At 42.5% G+C, this 23,074-nt stretch overlaps 1 protein-coding gene across 12 annotated transcripts in view; it reads right to left on the bottom strand.

Moving 5' to 3' along the window:
- The window catches only part of LOC105929801 (pleckstrin homology domain-containing family A member 5), a 179,737-nt gene that overhangs the window by 92,449 nt on the left and 64,214 nt on the right, over positions 1-23,074 (bottom strand). The window contains exon 1 of one of the 12 annotated variants that reach the window (XM_036149325.1): positions 3,087-3,261. The exons of the other annotated variants lie outside the window; for them this stretch is intronic. The gene's annotated coding sequence lies outside the window, so the exon portion shown is untranslated. Of the gene's footprint in view, positions 1-3,086; positions 3,262-23,074 lie in introns of those variants that run through there. 12 annotated transcript variants of the gene reach the window in all.

The raw sequence follows: 23,074 nt of genomic DNA, 5'->3' as shown, positions 1-23,074 counted from the left end.
TTTTTTTTTTTTCACTACATCGCCAAACTGAGCAACACAGAGAATTAAGCTGTCCTAAACTAATCTGCCGATGCAGTCACAGCAGCAGCCGGGAGACCTTTCTCGTTAAGCTTCTCCCTTCAGATTATCTGCCTCCATCTCAAAATCCTGAACTCCCTCCATCGGTCAAATCAATCCTCCACATGCTCCTCCACTACATCTGGGAACCTTGTCTTTGGTCTCCCTCTGTTCTTTCAGCCTGGCAGCGCCATATTCAACATCCTTTGGCCTACGTATGTATCCTCCTCCCTACGTCTGCATGTCCAAACCATCCCAGCATTGCTTTTAAGTCCCAAGCTGCTCAAACTGAGCGGGCCTCTGATAGACTTTTATATCCAAGAAATTAGAACCTGCGTTCCGATGAGGCTCATCTGTCAGATTTGAAAATAGCAACCTTTAAGCAGGCATTAAAACATCCTTTTCATTAAGCCCACATTTCTGTATTCAAAACGGTTTTTGGGTCTGATTCTATTCTTGAATGTGTTTCCATTTGCTGACAGTAGAAAATCATTATAATAAAGAGAAATAAAGACTTGAAATCATCAGTCTATGTGTAATTAATCTATACAACGTGATTCACTTATTCAGTTCTATCCATCCATCAATGCAAGAACGCCAAAGGGGTTCCTATCTCCAGTGGTCATTGGGCGAGAGACGGGTACACCCTAGATAGGTTGCCTGTCCATCACAGACTTGGTGAGTTGAGTTACTGAAATTCATTAACTTTCTATAATATGCTCATATATCAAATGGACAATACAGTTTGAATGCATGTTTGTTTGAAGTGTTTAGTAAATACATATACTGATCATTAGGTCCAGAGGATATACTTGCGCTGCAAGTGTCCTGTCCCCGCCTCTTGCCTCTCGCCCATTGACAGCTGGAGATAGGCACCAGCACTCCTCGGGACCCCACAATGGATAGACATGTTAGAAAATGGATGGATGGATGGATGGATGGATGGATATGCTTACGCTATTATGCCATTATCATATTAGTTGAAAAGGGTCTCCAAATGACAATATTCGTCGCAATAATTTTTAGAAAGATGTATCGTTCAGCAAAATTTGTTATCGTCGTGACAGGCCTTGTTTGAACTGTTAGCCCCACCCCCAATGTTTTTTCCCCCAATTAGCAACCCTCATCATGCACGAGACTAAACACCCGTCAAGCACTCGTGCACGATCCTCCAGAGGACGCAAGGCGTCATTGAGGGGCTTTTCTTTGTTTTCTTTGACATAAATGGCTAAGTGTCGGGTAAATGATATTTTCCTTTGGGAATGGTCAACAGTTACATGCATACCATGCTGTTCTATTTACATGCCCTGTCGCGCACGCGTCCTCCTTTAGATTTAAAGAGACCTCACATGTATGACACCCCTGTAATGCCATTGGCTGAGAAGTCGTTCCGGGTCGACCCTGGTTTGACACTTATTCTTACTAAAAAAAAAAAGCCTGGAGTCGCTCAATCGCGCAATAGGCTCGACAGAGATCTAATTTTCTAAACTTCCTTTTTCAGAACACATGATGTATATTTACTACTGTCAGGATGGAAGGACCATTTCACACAGTATAACACAAAGTGGATCTGAACAGGATTACCCACTATAGCTTGAACTGTCACCGATGACAGCGGAAGTCAATGACACTGATAATCTCTTCATCATGGCAGCTGCTTATGGGTGGGATCTACTAAGCAGCAAGAGAACATTTTATCCCCGAAACCGATGTGTTAGAAGCAGGAAAAATGGGAAACGCGAGGGTCTGAGCGAGTTTGAAAGGAGCCAAGTCAAAGACCAAGTACACCCTCCTTTCAGAAGGATAATGCTCCCTCCCATAAAGCAAAACTAGTTCAGGAAAGCTTGAGGAGAACAGCAATTACTTTTAGGCGTTGACTTTACCTCCAAGTTCCCCACATCTCAGTCCCACTGAACATCTGTGGGATGCGCAGGACAAAGAAGTCCAGTCCATAGGAGCTAAACCTCATACTGTCCGGTACTTAAAGGATCGGCTGCCAACATCTTAGCAGTAGAGACCACAGTCCACCTTGGGGGACCTGCTGAGGTCCATGCTTTAATAAGTTAACCAACACACTACTAGGCCGGTGGTCATAATATTATGCCTAATGGGTGTATGCAGCTGAGAATAAGGAAACTACAACTAGTCAATTAAACAGGTGTATCGTTGGTGCTTTAGGTGGTACAGTGATCCAGAGTTTCCCAGCTGACGCTCATTTCTTGGTTTTCTTTGAGCTCTAGACTGATTCTCCTAAAGTCTTTTTCTTTTTCAGGAATTAGAGTAGAAAACTACGGCAGAATGCAAACGATTGATGTTCTGTGTTCTCCTCCTCTAACAAAGTATTTAAATACAGATGGAGAAATGTTCCTTTTTCCTTAAAGAAAATTATTTATTTGTATCCGAAAGCAGAATACTCTGAGACAGTAGATTAATTAATATCTGTTTAGCTAGACCAATCACAGTGAAGCACATATGTTTGTTGTAAGAGAATCTAGAACTATACTGTCAACAGATTGTTGTGAGTTTAAAACAGTGTGCAACGTAGTCAGAAACTGAGTTTATGGCGTTCAGCTAAGAGAGAAGCCTAAACCTTGTATCAGTCATATGTTCCAGCTGATGAGGCAGAGCCTGCCACTGCTTTATGATGGACCAGCTATTATATTGCTCTGATTTCCTGTCCTCTAAATAAACGATCCGTCCTCACGCCGTCAGCCAATGACAGCAGGAGCAGCAGAGCTAAATTGACAAAAGGTGCATTTAGAAAACGACACGTTCTGAATCAGCCAGATGAAAGCGGAACACAAACCCCTCTGAGCTACGCTGGGGCGGCTCTTTGATTCACCTTGTTTTCTCGGAGAAAGCCCTGGCAGCGGCGCGGCTCGCTCGTTCTTCACGTTCCACAATGCCAGTGGAAAAAAAAAAAAGCTCGCAGCGTATGCCACCGTGAGAGAATTCACAGTGTCAGTGCTTCCCCAGACACGCAGCCAAAAACACACACCGCCAATAAAGTCCACAGCTTGTTGACTCACCACAGGAGTAGTAAATGGAGTTAAGGATGCAGGAAGGCAGGCAGGCAGGCAGGGCAGGAGGAGGACGGCTGTCTCTGTCCACAGGCTTTGCTCAGGCTTCAGCGCTTCTTGTGAGATTGCTGCTGAACAGCCGTCCCTCCCTCGCTTTCCCTCTCCTGGTCTGCCTGCGCCACTTCTCTTCCAGCATCATCGAGCAGATGTTTCAGCGTAAGGGCAGGAAGATGGGAGAAGACATGCCCAGCAAGGATGCCACGAGAAGGCACCCGGCTGAAGTAATTGGAGGAGTAAGTGAGTTTAGGAACATTTCCTAAGCTTGATTCATGCTCTGACCACAGAGGGGCAGCGCTGTCTCTAACTGGGAACCGTGCAGTAAGACACATACTACCTATAACATCATATAATTATACTAGATATACTGCACACTGAACATACCGGCATCGAAAAGCACATTTCAGTAATATAATCCATGCCACACAGAGGGATCCATTCCAAGCACTTAATTCTGTTCATTTTGTTGAGTCTGAAAATCTGAAACACAGTTTCAGATAAACAAAATAAAACCGCATAAAACAGATTTTGAAAAGAGAAATGATATGCTTTGTCCCACTTTATTATGGGGAAGACTGAAAATGGGATAGTTGTCCAGCAGACAGTCATTCAAACCATCCACAAGCATGGTGAGAAGGAAAAGCTCAAGGTAAAGCTGTAACTAAGCAATCGAAAAACTAGTGCAAAATAAAAAAAATGGTCTGGAAACAGGTGCAAAAGCCTTAAGGTTCAAGGAATCTGTATTATCCCCCATAGGGCATTTTGCTTTACAGCTTGCAGTAGCAGGCACACGATTAAACAACAATCACTCAGACAAAAAGAAAACAGGTTAATCACTTATTCAGTAGAGCAATAGCTGCAGGGACAAATGAATATTTTAGTCTATTAGTCCTACATTTTGGCAGGGCGTCCCTATGGCTGGTAGGTAGAAGCAGGAATTTACCAGCCTTGGAGGTGGCTCTGATTCCCCAAGGATGGAGCGGGCCTTGCTACGAGTTCTGAACTGGTAAAGGGCAGTGAGGTCATCCAGGTGAATACCTGGAATTTTTTAAGAAAGATTACGCTGCAAAGCATAATTGGATCAAGTCAATTTTATATTGAAAATTTTTTGAAAATTGTTTCTTTATAATTACGTTCCTTTGACCAGGTCAGTCCTATTGAGATAAAGGATCTATTTTCCAAGGGAGACTTTGCCAGGAAGGCTACAGAAGGAACCACGTTTATAAAAAAATTATTGTACTTTTCAACAAGCAGTTTAGCAGAGGGTCACCCTAGAAGTAATTTTACAATAGGGGTGAATCGCCATCAGTGTCATGGGTCAAGGCTCATGGATGGAAAAATGGACTAAAGGCTGAAGCAGGTGGCCCAATCCAAAAGGCTGAGCCACTGTACGTCAAATAGGTGAATATTGTGCTGCTTCTGATACAAAGGATGTAATACACAGCAAATTAGTTAGGGATGTAAGGGTGAAGATGATGACCCCTGTACACAGCTGTATGGGCCAATAGGAAGCTGAACATCTGCTGAGTCACATTTACTTGAACTACCCATGGATGACCCGGTTTATGCATGTCCCTTTACCAGGGACCATGTGGACCAGGATGCACTGGTGCAGGAGGAGGGTGAGGGAGCAGACAGAAGGGCCAGAATAATAACAGGATGGATGTTTTTTTTAGAAGCGGGGTCTGGGAAACTGGTCCAAGATGAGGGAAAGACGGATGGTGCCAAACACAGGAATGTTCTGTGAGGAATGAGCAGAACCAGTGTCAGTCTGCCTGTGATCTAATACTGGGACAGATGCTAAATGTCCTGGAATGGCCTAGTCAAAGTCCAGACCACAATCCAATTGACAATCTGTTGCTAGACTTAAATAGCCTCGTGAGACCATCCTGATCTCGCGAGCTTTCAAGGTTTCACTCGCAGATCAGTCTGGCTACTCTCCGTTAAAGAAAATTTGGAGCCGTTCACCAAACGAACGTCCAATCAGCGTTGGCTTTGAGGCGGGTTGAGGTGTGACGCAACGAGAAGCGCGATAGTTCAGTCTAAAGAACATGGCGGCTTCAGCCGATGAAACTAGCGTTAGCGTGGCTATCGAGCAAGTTTTATCGGAATTACAGAGTATTTCTTTGCTGAGCTAACGAGCCTTTACCTGCAGCAGCAAGAGTAGCTTGGCTTGTGGTTGTGTTTTCGTCGTTGCTCTGTTACGAGCGACGACGAATCTGATTGGTTTATTTGGCCCGCCTATCACCAACATAGGCCAATCAGCTAACCAGTATTTTCGCCCCTTCCCAAAATTACTTCAACGGAAGGTTTCCAGATGGATATGCGGAGCAAATCTATCTGGCGGAGTCAGGTAAAGACTTAAAGACTGTTGTTCACAAACAAAAACCATCCATCACGAAGGAGGTGCAGCAGTTTAGCCTTCAGGGATGGGCAAAAATCCCAATGGCAAGATGCAGCAAGCTCTAAACTAATGAGTTTTCATCCTTTTTAGTCTCAAAATAGGAAATCAAGCTCCGCTAGTCTTGTCCCAGTAGTTAATTGTCCATGAGGAAGCTGTCCCATCATCCTCCAGGGTGCACTGGTAGCTGGAGGACGGCTAATTAGCAGCCAATAAGCCGCTGCAGTAACAAATTCTTTATCTCGTGTGAAAAACCCAATAACAGTGATTCATCCTGTGTTGCTTGGCAACAAAAGATGAATCTATAGTTAAAAAAAAAAGAAAAGAAAAACAGCACCTCTGACTGTGCTTGAGCGCTTTCCAGGTCTGGAAGATAAGGTATAACAGCTGTGCACAGGAAGACAAAATAGGTAAAAAGAAAAAAGAAGGCGACTATAGATGGGAATTCAATTCCTGAAAAGCCATTCATGCGTTCATTCATTTGCCCGATGCTTAGAGCAGATTATTGTGCCCATTGGTAGCTTGCCAGAAAATAAATCCAATTCTTTCATGTGTATTACGAGACATCTGAATGTGACTTTCCTAAGCTGGCTGCAGCTGGTGAGCTCAGCTAAATAACTCTAGCACATGAAGGTAGACATGTTTATCTCTCGTCTATTTAGTTTTACTTTAGGTTGACTCACCACAGGAGTAGTTGAGAATTTTAAAGTTTCTTTCCTACACTTTTGCTCATTTCCCATTTCTCTTCATCTTCACTTGGTGTTTACTGTGTATCAGTTTGTTTGTTTGGTTTTAGGTTGTTTTTTTTTGCGTGTATCCTGGGACATTTGCAGCATTTTTAAACCCAGTCTGTAACCCCAGAGAGGATGATCTGGGGCATGAAGTCATTTACCCAGGACACTTTAAAGTGCTTTCAGAGACTCTATACTTCACCCAGAAGCAGATTAAAAAGCTTCTGTAAAGTAACATCTACAAAATGTTTTGAATCACGGGTGCCCAAGTCAGATGGCTGATTTCCCTCTTCAGCATTCAGTCATCCTGCTCTGCAGAGGCCTGCTGAGGAATCACTCAGGTATGTTGGAGAGGGGATGCATCTAAAAGTCGGAGGATAGTAGCTCTACGGGCCTGGAGCTGGGTACATCTGGAAATTTAGATTATTGCCCTAACTTTTAAGTCAGTTATTAGCCATGCATACCAAAGTTGTTTAAAACTGCCACCTCATACAGTAAACAGAAGTAGATCTCTAGGTTCCAAAGATTTCCCCCTTTTAAAATGAGAAACATCTCACTGAACCTTTTCTAGGTAAATATATTTTTTTTAAAATCAACAGATGTTTACCTAACGTACAGACCATCCATCATGAAGGAGGATTGGCTTGACATGGACACGGGGCAAATGGCCACTACACTAGGACCACCTTGATAGTATAAGAATTAATCACTTTTTGGCTTCAGAGGCAACTTAATTCTTATTGTAACAGATTCCAACAATGTGTAAGAAACATTTGTCAGAGATTTTGTTGGAACTAAGTAGTTGGAAGTAATTATCGGAAGATGGGTCCACTGTGGTCATACAGGGATTCACATGGTGAGCAATAATACTCTGTTGCTGTGGGGTTTAAACGATGCACCACCACCACCAGAGATGGTATTCTGATTACCTTGGGTGTAATTAGTTATTTGAGCAACTGTAGCTTCTTTATACGAACGTCTACCCAGTTTTCCTATTCTTTACTAACCTCTGCCATCAGCAAAGATTTCCCATCCACACAACTCCTGCTGCGTGGATATTTCTCTTGTTTGCACCATTCTCTGTTATCTTGAGAGATGGCTGTTAGTGAAAATGACAGCAGACCAGGAGTTTCTGAAATATTCAGATCAACCCATCAGGCACCACAAAAAGGCCATGTTGAATGTCAAATAATATCCGTTCTTCCCTATTCCGAGGCTAGCTTTGAACTCCAGCAAGTTGTCTTCACCACATCTAGATGCCTGAATGCATTGAGTTGGAGCTGTGCCAATGGCCGATTGTGTTAACTAGAGATTGAAATGGTATATCTAACAAAGTGGCCAGTGATTGTATAAAGCAGAAGCACATTCCAGCCTTTAAGATTGGTGTGTTGGAACCATGAAGAAGGTTGATTTGTAGAAGTTTGAAAAAGACCCAGCTATGATGGTAGACATTAACAGTTCAGGACAAAACCCATGAATACCCCCTGGTGGGTTCAGGTTTAAAGGTCATAGCTACGACCTTTTCATTAAAACGATTCCTTACCTTTCGGACAGGTAAGTTAAATGTTTGCTAATGCTAACCATTATGCTAATGCTACTCGACCTGGCAGCCGGCTGGCAAACAGTACAGTTGAAGGTTGGAAGGAGAGTGGACGAGCGTGAGTGTGCCACCTACTGGCTGGGAGGAGTTAAACTTGTAGCCATCTCCTTTAAAATAATCTTTTATCTAAAAGTTTTTTTCGACTTGAAATAACATTATTGTTTTGGAGCGGCCTAGCCGGTGTGCTGACGTGAATCTGATGGAGAATCGATGGAGGGATCTACAGATTAGGGTGATTGCCAGTAGAGAACGTACTGAACTTTGTTTAACAATGTTTATGTCAAGCCTGATAACTTCCCTCACATGGCAAGGTACACGGTTTATTCATTCAGCAGCAGTATCGGATTAGTATCGGTCAATACGCTTTGCCCAGGTATTGGATTGGATCAGAAAAAAACTGGATTGGTGCATCTCTAATTGCCAGGAGGTATTCCAACCTCAAAGGCTAATCACCAAAGATAAATCATCAAATATACCAGACGAAACATCCAAAAATCTGCTCGGCAATTTGAAAAAGAGTTTAATTGCTTTTTTTTTTTAATTAACATTTTTTTCACTGATTTTTGTGAATGTTATCAATCATTTTAAACATGCCTTTTTTTTATTAGAGGTGTATCAAAACTGATAAACATTTTACAATGTTTTATCTGGTCAGAGATGCCAGTCTCATATCCTGTAAGAAAGAAACTTGGTTGAACATTTATTACATTTCTATTTTCCGGGGTATGAATAATTCTGGACATCATTGTATATAATTATACAGCTAGTATTGCCACAATTACTGCTGTTTGACTAATTTCCAGTCTGTAGTGCTCAGGTTCAGTTAAATGTGGTCTAAAGCAGAAAAAAAACAGGTAACAGGAAGAGTGGATCATGGATGGTGTAGGATCCATAAATAAATAGGCAGTAGAGGTCTCCCTGTGTTTGATCCAAAAGAAGAGCTGCTGCTAGTCAAACTGCTGAAAAAAACTCCTGCTGTGGCTGACAAATGTGTCAGAATACACAGAGAATCCCAGGTTGTTGTATCTGGGCTTGTTAACATGGACAACAGCCATAGTGTTCAGGTCCAACAGTGAACACTTCCACAGTGGAGACACGGGTATAAGAACTGAATCAAAGAGCAGTGGCAGGAGGTAGCCTGAGCCGATGAATTCAGTTCTTTTACATCATAAGGATGGTTCACACTTTCTAGGGAAGGACACTGAAAGCAGGATGCAACACAGGAAGAAGACAGTTTTACAGGGCCAGAATGATACTTTTAGCACTGTTCGACTGGAAAACCTTGCCCTTTATGTGGAAGTTTGGACATGTGATTGCCACAGGTACCCTCCAAGATCTTTGAAATGACAATACAGCCATACTAACCTGATGGACACTGCAGTATCCAAAATTATCAGCGATGCTGCTTTGAAAGCCACCAGACAAGAAGCACGAGGGAATAAACCATGCACCAAATTTCAGGATGCGTGAGGATTCACACCTACAGCTCAATGAATCAAAGACAAAACACACGGCCATTGATTTTAGACAACGGTGTTCCAGTACGCTGGAACTCATTACGATCCCGTAAATGAACAAGTTAAAGCTTATATCTTGGGACTATCACTGACTCTACTTTGAATTTTAAATTAAACTGTGAACCTGCGAGCAGGAAGGGACACCAGCATTTATTCTGTCTGCGCAGGTTGACCCGTTTCCACACTGACAGGACCGTGATGACACTTTTTATTGTGCTTTTATTGGGTCGGTTTTAACCTTTTCACTTGTGTCATGGTTTGGAAACCTAACCCTAAAACAAAGGAACTCACTGAACCTGAACTTTTTTTTGTGGTCTTGACCTGCTTACTGTTTTTATCTACTTATTTACTATTAATTTACTTTGTATCATGTTCTTATGTCTTAGCATGCTCTTGCTTGGTTTTATATTGGCATTTTAGGGAAATGTATTTTTTTAAACTTATTTTATGTATTTATATCCTTGTTTTTCTAACCATGTTCAGTGAGCTGCTGTGAGTACCTGTCAATGTCTTGGTCTGCACTCTTTTAATCTGTCTTCTGTATGTGTCCTGTGCTTTTAATGTCTGTGAATAGCGTTTCGGACGCCCTCTCCAGACTGCTAAACAAATGCACCTACGTTTCTCAATAAGGTCACCTTGAACTTCTCATGGTGGCTGTGTGCTGATCAGTTAAAACTGTGTAGTTGTGTTTTTGGACGAAAAATATTCCTCGCCTTCAGATCCTGTTCCAAATACATGCCAGCTGTGTAACATTCAGTCTACTTCAACTCTGCTATGTCGATGTCACACCTCCTGCTCTATCAGCGTTATTTTCTGGCATCAACCAGAGTTTGTTTATCCAAATAATTGCCTCAATGTGTCTGTTTTCAACTATGCAGGCTAAATCTGTCAACCAGTGCGACATTTAAATATAGCCTGGATTATCTGAAGTGAGGTTTTGTAGAATATTATCAGCAATAGTTCCCTTTTCTTTAGAAGGCTACCAGCTAGTCTGACAGGAGCTCCCGTTTTCAGCAAACATGTTCAGAATCATGAGGGCTTATCAAACATCTCCACTTTGGAGCTCTATTAAAAAAAAATAATTGAATGGAATATTGCAAACAGGGAGGCTAACATTTACCAAGGACTGTCTGTCTAGTTTTTAGCTTGCCATAATTCAATTGATGTATTTACTTGTCTATAAACTCACTAGTAATATGACATCTGCTTACTTCAGGAAAGGGAAATCTTGTTTGTAACTTTTCTGGAGCCTACTTAAAAATCTGAAACATCCATTTAACCCCAGAGACTGAACAGGAGAAGGCTACACAAGCAAAACTCTGTCCAGTCAATGTCAGCCAGTCTCAAAAACTGGTTTGTTGGAGGCACCAGGATACAGCATGAAGAGGAAAGCAAGTAGCAGAGTTGACAGTCTTCTAAACATACTCTGTGTCCTAAATTACATGCAGCAATTAGACAATGAAAGCAGCAATCTTTAGCAGGTGGTATCAATGTTTAGTTGGGTATAATTCCAAGTCTGTGATGCATTCATTTCATACATACCAGTGTTTTCAGAAGAGGACTGAAGAAAAGCCCAGCTGACGTGCTTTTCATCGCAGCGCTCCAGGTATCCATACCATCAGTCTGCAAGGACTCCTCTCACCTCCTTTGATTTCACAGCCCCCTTTCACCAAAGAGCTTTTCACTGGCTATCTCAGGAGTATGAGCAAAAACGTGTGCACAAAGACACATGGTGCCATGGCCATTGTGCTGCTGTGCTATAATATAAAATGGCACATTTTACATTACAGTTTGATATGGCAGAACGGAGCGGCACACTGTGTCCTCCAGGCTGACATGTCGGCTTAACCGACATCTGACTCACGTATGTAGGTGCAACACAAATCAACCATGAGTTGGGGCAGCAGCACATACAGGCAAACATGCACACACATCCAGTAAAGTCATAATACCTGCCCATCATCCCGCAGCTCAGTAAATAATGTACTTCCCGAGGGGCCGATTCCATCGTGCGAGCATTTTTGAATCGAGCTTGATCGTAGAGGGACGAGAGGGGGGACTATTCTCACGACGTAACTCCCGATAGAAGGAGATGTGAAAACAACATGTTTAAAATCAGAGGCGTGTACGTAGTTAAATGAGGATCCCACAAGCAGAGACAGAGCGACACCCACTCTCCAGACCCGAGCAGAGGAGAGATGAAAGGAGCGTCGAGCAACCCGGCCGGTGAGACGGCCTCCAGAGAGAGAGAGAGAGAGAGAGAGAGAGAGAGAGAGAGAGAGCAGAAGAAGACATGAGCAGAGAAGACAGAGAAAACAGAGAGAGAGACAAGAGACAGAAGAGAGTAGAGAGAGAGAGAGACAGACACACACACACACAGAGAGAGAGAGAGACAGATATATATATAGATAAGATACACACACACACATAATAGATAGATAGACATATAATATATAGATACATATACACACACACACATGATACGAACATACATATACATATATACATATACATATTCACATTAGCAATATACACATATATATATATATATATATATATATATATATATATATATATATATATATATATATACACACACATATATACATATACATAGTGTGTGTGTGTGTGTGTGTGTGTGTGTGTGTGTACAGTAACTTGTATGTACAAAAGTAATCAGGTCGAAATATTTCTACCTGTAACATTTTTCAAATTTCATCCACAAAACCTCAGTGTATTTTGTGAGATTTCATGTGATAGCCCAATGTAGACCAGTGATTATTTCGTACTCATCTTTAATCAAGCAGACCTGCATTAATTCCATCCTAATTAGCATTCAAGGTGAGGCGTGAGGCTGAAGTTCACAAAGCAATAATAAAGTCATCAACATCAGCAGCCAACAGTGATGATAATGAGGTCAGTGGGCAGGAAGCCACTATTTTCCTCCCTCCTTAGGCAACACGGAGATAATCATGTCATCACATCAGCTGGAGGTTTTTATCGAACCCCTGTCTGACTGAAGAGGTGAATTATTACCCCTAACTGCCACAACTAAGCAGCAGAGGAGAGGACAGAGGGACGGGTGCAAGGCAGAAGAGCAAGTGATGCTTCGTGATGAAGGCACAGTTGGTAGGAGGAGGCCTGCAGGTTTTCTATGCTGTTCTGAAAGCTGCAGATATCAGGTGTGGTGTACACACTGTGGCCCTTTACTGGGCCCTGATAGCCAATACCTTAAATGACCAATCACACGTCTATTTTCTAAACTACTTTGCTATGCAGACAGAAGGAGGCTGCAGATGAGCGATAACAACCGGAAAGCAACAAGTCTTGTATTTTTGATGTTGTATAGTGGCTTCTCCACTATCGACGTCAATACAAATAAGAACCAGAACTGCATCCAGCTATGAGAGAGGTTCTAGCCCTCTTACCAGGTCTGGTTCCGCCCACATCCCTCCCAATTAACCTCCCGTCACTAATCCAGCAAACGCCTTTGATTTACCTACTAAGTAAACGTGTAGAATTTCAAACTTACACGGCTCTCTACTGAGGAGGACAGCCGTGATAATTTACTGCAACCACAATGACAGCATCAATGCACACTTCAAGATTCACCAGCAATGTAGGAATTGCCATCACGCTTCTCGTCGCCTCTAACAAACACAGCTTGGTAAATAGTCATTAGCACCTGGGATCGATATCTTGTTCTGCCGTAAACATAAATCCTAAACATGAATCGGAACTATACTCAGGAGTTTTCATGGGCAAGCTGTGATGAAGAAGTGTGTAATATTTTGCTGCAATCGTCCAAAGCTATATCACGTTTGATAAAATAGTCACGGACCAAAAACTGCACCATTAATTGTCCAGTTTCATTTCATATACAAATTAAGCTAAACTGGGGTTTGGACTCAAATCAGACATGAATATTAAAATCAGCAAAAGCTAAACTAGCTAGTCTAACTTAAGAACCATCACAGCAATTACATCTAAAACCTCCTGGATAAAGGCCTTATCAAGAATCAAGGGGTTTTAATTGTGCAATCCAGAGATGTTCATTTTTGTTCTTTAATATTTTATTACCATCACACTTATCGGACTAATATTTTTTTTTAGAATGAATAGAGAATGAGACAACATTGGTATTAGCAGATCCTTATATAGGACATTTTCGACCAGTCTGTATAATATGATTGATTCTGACTTTGTAAAGTGCCTTGAGATGACATGCTTCATGAATTGGCGCTATATGAATAAAATTGAATTGAATTGAATCAGATGGTTCTAAAACAGGGATTGCTATCATCCATCATCATCAGTGGATTTGTAATGAGTAGAGAGAAGAATCCACAGGCCGAGATCAGCAGCTTCAAAGAAACACCAGCCTGGAAGAGGTCCCACTTCCAGCTGCAGCTAAACAGGCTCAATTAACTGGACTCTGATGGAGCTCATCTGTTAGGTTGTTTGAAATGACTCGTGGCATAAATGAGGTTCCAGGTTGGAGCAAACCCGCTACGTGTGTTTTTACACGTTTTAAATAAACCCACTCTCAGCACAGAATTACTTTACACCCGATTCGCAGTGACTGACTTTCCTCGGCGGAGGAGAGAAGAGGAGGACTGAGTGGGATGGAGGGTCAGCTAAGGTGAGGATGCTTCAAGGTGTTGAAGGTGTTAAATATATTTAGAGTCAGACAGATAGAGATTCAGCTGTGCCTCGCTCTAATGTCACCAGCGGGGACCAGAGCTCGAAACATAATAACTCAACAGCACCTGAGGAAGCTTCGGGCTCAGATTCCGCACCACCAGCAGAGAGATTAGGATGCAGCTGGCAAATATATAGACTGATGGCCCACATGGCCCAGGTTCCCTGCTTCTCTGTGTGCGTGCTCATCTTCAAGATGATGCGATATACCCAAATTCTTCTCTATTGCTGCGTATCATTCACCTTTAACATTTCACCCTCGGCATGATCACTTTATGCTACCTATTAGGGGCAACAGAAACGCTTGTGATATCAAAATACAGAGATATTTCTTTTCGAAGAGAAATGTGTCTCCCCAAGCTCAAAGTCTGCAATCATTTGGTTATGTTATGTAGAAGTTTACTTCTACATAGGGCTGGACAATATAGGAAAAAAAAGCATATCGATAAAACAGAAATCATATTGATCGATATCGATAATTATCAACAAATTCAAAACACAGATTTTTAGTGCCGCCCTGCCCATTTTATGGCCTATTTTTATATACAAAACACACAAAAACTGAATTCAAGCTCAGCTCTTTATTCAACCAACTTTTTACCAAAACTGTAAGTTTTTTTTAAAAAAAGAGAAAAAAGAACATGTGCTCTCTGAACACTTTGAAGGGGGCGGGGCTTGGTTCCTGGGTCTGTGTAGTGATTGGTTGGGAGGATGTAATGATAGGCTAGCATGCAAAAGGAAGGAAACGTGTTATTCTGTTGAACTTTTTAATGACCTTTTTTTTTATCATCGATATACATCTATTGATCTATATATATATATATATATATATATATATATATATATATATATATATATATATATATGTTATTGAATTATGGTCCAGCCCTACTTTTACACATTACCAATCTAGGATTGCTCCCAATCTAATCCGTTCGGGGAAAGGAGGAACATTCAGCAGATCCTTCCGAGCTGATTGGGTGAAACGACACCTAGTGCCCGCCTACCAAAGGTTGGGTTTATCCAATCACGGTATCATGCATTGTAAAAATGCACAAGGTGCTTCCTGCTGACCAAACAGCAGCTACGCGTTCGTTCTCCTGCGCTGCCACGTTTATGTCGGTTTGGCCGTGAGCTTGGCAGCTCTCGCTTTCGTCACAGCCGGTGGTCCCGCCACAAACCACAACACTGCAACGTGATTGGCCGACTCGTGCCGGGTGGCCTTCTTGAACGGTTGAGGCGGGCCGTGTGTTTGTGAACGCACGGATACTGCGAGAATTCAGATTGCGGGCAAGGTTAAGTCCATGCATGTACCAGAATTGTCTAAAAGGAATGCTCCAAAGGAACGTTGTGGCGAAGACGTTCAGTGCTACAGTGTTTGCACAGATAAAGCATTTCAGAGGACCAGACCTCACACAACAAGTCACAGCTGCGGATATGAACCCTCTTACTGACATTAAAATATAAAGGGATATATTTTTAGTTCACCTGCCAGATACAAATAAAGTTAAAGCATGAAAGCGACATATGGCCCCGGTACAGCACTGCACGTGGTTCTGATCCATTCTAAACTGGAAAAACGAGGAGGAGAACTGTTCTATCTGTGTATCTCCCTCCACACAGAAAAAGATGTGTACAAAGTAGGCACTGCGCCGTGTCTGCCATAAGCAGTCTTACTTCATGCTGCTGTTGTCATGGTTACCCATCTCCACACATCCTCTGTCTGCACAAGCACACAGCCAGAGAGAGACACATTGTGTGCATGCCAATAAGCAAAAAAGAAAGCAGGAAAGGAAACAAGGATGGAGCGATATGGTAAATACAGAAGAAGAAAAAAAAAGTGATGGAAGGAGCAGAAGGAGAAGAGAAACTGCCAGGGCGAATCCAGCCCTTCGTTCATCTCCCCGTTTGGCCTTGAAACTGTCCTCCCTGAATCCATCAGATCCCGGGCAATCTAGACACGCCAACACACACCAACACTCTGTTTATTCAGATAAGTGAGGAGGAAATCTGAGCTGTGATTCAAGCTGACATTCAGCTGTTTCAAGAGCTCATGACTTATGCAATAAACTTCCCTTAGAAAGATGTGCCTTCGGTTACTGAAAACACACTCCAGCGTGCGCAAATATAGTACATGCGAGCGCACACACAGGCACATATGAAGAGAAGAACAGAAAAAGCAGCGTTACACATTCAAAAAGCAGCGTCTCTATAACCTAAAGTCTCTCACAGGATGTAACCGGGTTTCCTGAACACCGTTCATGTACAGGAAAATTATACATGCTTTAAAGGGAAAGCATAGAAAATGGAATTAAGGATAAGGAATATATTGAAATAATGTTAAGAATCACATAAAACGAAAACATCCTCCCATCCATTGTCATAACCTAACAGTCATGGTTTTGGCCTGTGGGAGGAAGTAGAAGAAAGATGCACTGAAATGTTAAGTTTATGTAAGTAAGCAGGTTTAAAGTCATACAAAATAACTTCATAAAGTTAGAAAGGCCTTTGCAGGAAACCATCAGTAAACGGTTATGCTTTTAGTCCTGAACTATAGGAACCAATAATTTCCGCACATCTCTGGTTTTCAGGAAGTTTCCAGAGCCGAGAAGCATAGTAAGTAAATACTGCATCTCTTCGTTTAGTCATCAAATAGGAGGAGCGTCTTGACACAAAAGTTCAGCTTGTTGAACTCGAGCAAAATTTTGCTTTGCGTCCACCGCTCCTCTTCTTCACTCCACTTGCCCAATTTGCACCGCTCAAAACACATTGTTTAATTGTGTAATTCAGTACTGATCGCGCCTTTAAACCCGATGACAAGTAAATCACTGGCTCTATTCGCCTTGTTCACATTCGGTGTGAACACACCTTAACAATACCCTGCAGCAAATAAAACCACGTGCCGGCTTTTCTGTGTCCTGATTTGGCTGGAAACCCTTTATTCTAGCTATGTTTTAAAGCAGCACAGGAAAACTTTCAGCCACTAGGGGGCGCTGGGCCTGTATCTTCCAGATTTAGTGCTCCTTAAGGCCACTGGCAACACTGCTCTGTCACAAAATTATACAGTCTCAAAACAGATGTTTTGGAATCCGATAGCAGACCACTTTGGACCAACAGAGTGAGAAGTCATCAAGTTACTTGTGAAGATAAGAATAATTCCTACATCAGAGAATCAGAAACATGTCTGATTATTTTAAATACGTTCCTTATACATCAGCAACAGTGATACCAAACAAGATGATACTAGCTTGTTATCAGTCTGGCTTTAGCTCTGGCAGCTAGCCAGCAGCTGTAGTGTGCCAACCGTATTGCAAAACGGAGCAATCCCAGTTTTCATACCATAAAACTGACTTTCTTACAAGGAAGGGACAACTACAGCCTTCTTTTAGCCAACGTATAACAGCAACAGGTGCAGGAGGGGAGGGGGAAATGATCTCTATAACCTCTATAACCTTCTCTATTCTTCTTAGACTTGGAGAAAACTCAGGGCTTCGCTTCCTCTGGCATCGCTATAAGAGGACTATAAGCCCCAGAAAGGTACGACGGGATATTGCAAAGGTTCTAAAGACTTTGGATACATCGATAACAGTAACCAGCGTGTGCGTGGTCCTGACAAATGTAGAGGGCCTATATACCATGCAGTCTGAACGCAAGGCACCCACTTCTGCATTAAGGTTTAAATTTATATTAAGAGATGCAGAAATCCTCCCCCATGTCACACAGCCAACCACATAGAGGCACAGAAATCCCATAAATCAATATACTACGGTTCTTCAGCCCCCTTTTGGGTGCATTTTGTGGCCTTTGATCACAGTGTCATGTCTGCTGTCAGTGTGCCTCTTGATTTCTGTGTCAGAGCTTCCCCAGCCACATTAGGAGAGGAACCTTGTCTCCCTCTTGTGGCCGATGAAAATGTTGACCACCGACTCAACAACACGGCGCATGAAATGTCAGGACAGAGGGATCACATTCTAATATGGTCATTGTAATTTGAAGCGGCCCCATTAGTTTACATTACTCTGCGAGGATTGGGGAACGGCTCCTGGAGGAGCAAACGTCTGCAAGAGAACAACGTGTGGACACCCAGCCACATCAAAGTCACTGACATTAGATCCTCTTTGTAAGTGCAATGTATATGCAATGAAGTTTGAAACTAATAAACATCAGCTTTTACAGCTACTTTTAGCACAACATATACTGACATGGCTAAAAAAAAAAACGTACACCCTCTATTAGTGTTTCAGCTATCAGGACCTCAATGAAAGAGAGTCACCGACTTTATCTAAATCTAACCTCGGGTTTACAACAGATTAAGCTAAGCTTGCCGTTTTCAGAAGGTTTATACAGGAAAGCAGCAGCCATGTGCTGCTAATTAAATACACTTGACCGCTTATGAGCGTGAGTGAGCAGCACGATGCTGCAGGGGGGGTGCTTTTCTTCAGCAGGAACGGGGACGCTGCTCAGAGATGACGGGAAGATGGGTGGAGCTAAATCCAGGCCGATCCTGGAAGAAAACCTGTTAGAGGCTTCAGAAGACCTGAGACCGGGTGGAGGTTCACCTTCCAGCTGGACAACCATCCTAAGCCTCAGACCAGAGGCATGCCGCACAACACTTCCTTGATAAAAATTCTGGAAACCATGATTTTCGTGCCACTTCACAGCTATGCCCAACTTTGTGTGGGCCTATCACATTAAAAACCCAGGGGAATACATGGTAGCTTTTAGTTCTAACGTGACAAAACATGAAGGGCTGTGAAAACTTAGAAGGAAAGCGGGAATAAGAGGAAAACTTCCAACTTGCAGGTCAAATTTCACTGACAGACGTAGCCTCTGCTATAGATTTTTTGGTGGATTTTTATTTGTTTCTTTGATAAAGTTTCTTTGGGACCATGGTTGGCCAGATTCAAAAAAAAAAAGAAAATAACAAAAGTGTTCCCTTTTGGTCAAGAAATCTGAAACAGAACCTCCAAACAAAGCGAGATGAGAACCGTCGATCATACATTTGGAACCCTTCAGTACCAAAGTTCCCAAGAAAAGCTGTGGGTGGAGGTCAAAGGGAGGGCTCGGCACATGTGCGGGAGGGGAAACAAGGGGGGCGGCGAACCCTCCGTTGCCTGTGAGCGTCTGATGTGTTGCGGCCGAGTGTGCAGACTCCATTATGAGCCCGTAATTAAAACGAGGCAACAGAGGAAAAGTGCCTAGCAGCACTGACAGCTTCCCAGGAGAGCAGCGGGATCAAAGCCCGCCCTGATCCGCTGCACTCATGCACCAAGCACCAGCAGCAGCCGGATCGGCCGGCGACTCCACCCGGCCTCCCTCCAGATCACTGCGATTAATGTGAGGAGGAGACGCAGGAGGAAAACATAAGTGAGAGAAAACTTTGATTTCTGCTGGAGGTTTAAATCACTAAATCTTCTGTGTGATTTCTGGTGAGGCACACGTGATTTGTTGGGACTGGCATATGAATGTTACTGTCTTGAAATGATGAGTATAATGAGAGAGAAAGATAATCTGTCTGCAACGTTGTTAGGGGACATGTAGCTCTCATGAAAAGGGTGCATACTGGGAATTATGTCCTTGCTTCAAAGCATATACACCAATGAGGCACAACATTATGACCCCTTGCCTACACATACCAGTGTGGTGGTCCCTTTTTTCTTGCTAGCCCGGACTTGCAGAGACGGGGACTGGTGTAGACCCCTGAGGCTGTGATGTGGCATCTGCCACTGAGATGTTAGCAGTAGATCCTGTAGGTCTTGAAAGCTGCAATGTCTCCAAGGACCGGCACATTGCACAGATGCTCGACTGAATCGAGATGTGAGACTTGGAGTTCAAGTCCACACCTCCAGCTGTTTTCTCTACTTGCTCTCTGTTTGCTCACATTCTTTTACCTTCTTATCTTTTAGCCAACAACTACAAAAAAGTAGGACTAAGCAACTTTAAACACTTAGGGATTTTTTTTTCTTAGACGTGTTGTCAAAAACAAGGCCTTTCTTTTCCACAGATGACTATGAAACTTATCCAGAACACAGCAGTGATGGAAATGAAAATTCATCAGGTTGAAATGATCGTGGAGGTAAATACAGCCAGAGGAAGTGAAACGTCAATACAGATGACTCAAACCAGTGATGAGACTGACAGACAGCTAACTAGCACTACCAAGAAACAGAAGGCTGATGTAAATGAGAGCAACTAGACCGACAGTCCTCCCAGGAACCCTGTCAGTGCAAAGCCAAAGCATAAATCCCTTCCTTCAGATCTGGGAAGACGGACGACTGGAAGAACCGTGCAGCTGGACGAAACAGTTTCACCGCCACCGCAGAGAAATGTCTCTGCAACCCAAGGAGGGTCCAGCAGCAGACTGTGGTCACAACAAACAGTGTTAGCTAACACGCTGAGAACCGCTACTTTGGTTGAAAACAGGGTTGGTCCACTTCTACGAGACTTACAACTCATCTTCAAGAACCAGCGAGAGATATGAGACCAGATTGCTGATATGAACGTTGTTCTCCTACACAGCTTCTCAAGCAGCCCACCATCATCAGGTAAACGCTTCAGAAGCCTCAAAGCCAAAACAAATAAACTTTAGAAACAGCTTCTTCCCAAGAGCTGTGAGGGTAATCGCCCCCTGATGAGAGACTGTAGCCCAGCACTTTAAAATCACCCCACTGTTACTAGCCACGGTAACATGTGGTGACAATAAAAACACTCTTTACTGTTGACCAGGCCACCAACCCTTACAGTGGGTGATGGAGCTGTTAAAGGAGATGTAACACATCTGCAACAATAAAAACACCACAGAACTTAGCTCTGTCAACGATATGATGTCTGATATCTCAGAAAATATGGACGATGCTAGATGAGCATCCAACAGTAAAACTACAACCAGAAACCTTGAAAGAGGATTTTATTCCTTAGCTGGACAAAGTTCAAGGTCTCAATATCGAGGTGTTTTTTCGGTGAACCTCTGCCGGTTTGGGGTGAAGATGAGAGATTCAGCAGACTGCTTATACTTAACAAATGGCTTAAGGATGCGTGTGCTACCAAATCATCAAACCTTCCACAGTTCCTGGGAACACGGTCATCTTTTTAAGGAAGATGGATTTTGTCTCAGTAACTCTGGAGTAAAATGTTTAACATGCAATATTTTTAATTCTGTGGATAGAACACCAAAAGCCTCTTCCACATACAGGTAATGACAAGAAAGTCCAAAAAGAACTGACGAGAAAGCCCACTAATGGACAACTGCAGCCTGCTGAGATAAGGAAAAACCATGAAGGACGGAGGACCTAGAAAGAGACTTTTACATCACTAAGACAAATATAATCTCCCCAGGCTGACAGGACACTAATTGGACCCCCTTAGCCCCTACAGAGGTGCCAAAACTTTCCACCCTCCGGACTACACCCACATCTCCACTTTGACAAGCCGGTTTGTTTTCAGAACATTCCAGAAACATTCCTGTGATATGTACAGGGTCCATGTGGTAAGACTACCAGCAGTGATCATTTTCAGGAAAAGGCTCGGGCCCCTTATGGGAGGATGCTGTAAAGTCCCGGTGTTTATAGGGAACAGAAAAAAAAATAAAGCTAATAAGATAAGAAACAATAAACAATGAAACTTAAAATCAATTCCTGTCAAGCATGGCTCTGAAGGAAATAATACCAGCCACTGGGTCATTAAAACTGGCTTTATCAAAAAAAACTTACTCATCATAATGATTTTCAATCAAGTATAGTTAAAGGTAAATAGGACATTTTTTGGACTTGCTCTTGGAACAGATGGGCCCAAATTTACTCAATATGACAAAGAGACATTATGTGAACTCAGTCATTTTTTTAAGATACTCTAAACCTTTTCATTTAACTAGCGAGTTTGCCTCGTTTGTTCTGCCGGGTGTTTACATCCCACCAGAGGAGAAATGGACATAAAGGAAAAAACCCAGACTCTCTTATTATTGTTTTGTGAGATTTTAACAACTCAAAAATCTCCAATGAACTTACAGACAGACTATTAGGGGCCCATCAGGTATAAAAACACACAGGACCAGTTCTACGCAGCTTTAAAACAGAGTCAACAGAGCTGCTGTGGGACTTCCTGATCACCGTGTGCTTCATCCCATCACAACCTATAGGCAGAAATTAAAAACTTCTAAGTCTGTGGTTCTAACTGTTAGGAAGTGGGCAGAGCAGTCTGCGCAGACTGCTCTGTTTTGAAGCTTCATCTGCTGACCTGAATAGTTTTACTGATGCTTTGACATCATACATCAGTTTTTGTAAGGGCATGTGTGTGCAGAGCAAGACCTTTCACACATATAGCAACAATTAACCACGGTTCACGTCACATCTGAGTAAGCTGCATAGGAAGAAGGAAGAGGCTTAGCGAGATGCTAAAAAATACTGGCAGACTGTCATGGGCATTTTAAATTTGCAGTTTCATCATGATAAAAGCATAAATCCACCTTGTAAACCCCGACTTGAATAAATATATTTTTACAGCTGGTGTTCATTATCCAAGTCCAACCCTAAATGATGCTTATAAATTTCTGTAAGCATTCCTGTTAGAGTGCAGAATTTGAGGATTTAAATAAATCTCTGTTGCTTGTTTACTAAGCCTTGCAGCACACTGCTTGCTGCCAGCTGCACCATTTATTGCTGGCAAGAAAAAATCATGCTTTTGAATGCCATGGTTTTGATTTTTTTTTTCCTTTCTGTGCAGGAAAACATTCAGATGTAATGCGACATTGACAGGAAGATGGAGCATGAAAGACGAGACTCTTCCTTCATGGGAATGTATTTTTAAGGCACAAAATATACATTAGAATGGCTTACACGTTATGTCAGTCTTAACGGAAATCCTGCAAATCAAAGAACAGAACAGATATTTTGACGACGAATAAAAGCCACAGTTAATTATTTGAAGCAAATATATTTTAGAACGGGGTTTGCTGGGTTTATCAGCTGCACCGTCATCAGATGTTTGGCATTATA

The sequence above is a fragment of the Fundulus heteroclitus genome, chromosome 17, assembly GCF_011125445.2.
Source record: "Fundulus heteroclitus isolate FHET01 chromosome 17, MU-UCD_Fhet_4.1, whole genome shotgun sequence".
Lineage (NCBI taxonomy): Eukaryota > Metazoa > Chordata > Actinopteri > Cyprinodontiformes > Fundulidae > Fundulus > Fundulus heteroclitus.
This window is presented reverse-complemented; position numbering and strand designations above follow the sequence as displayed.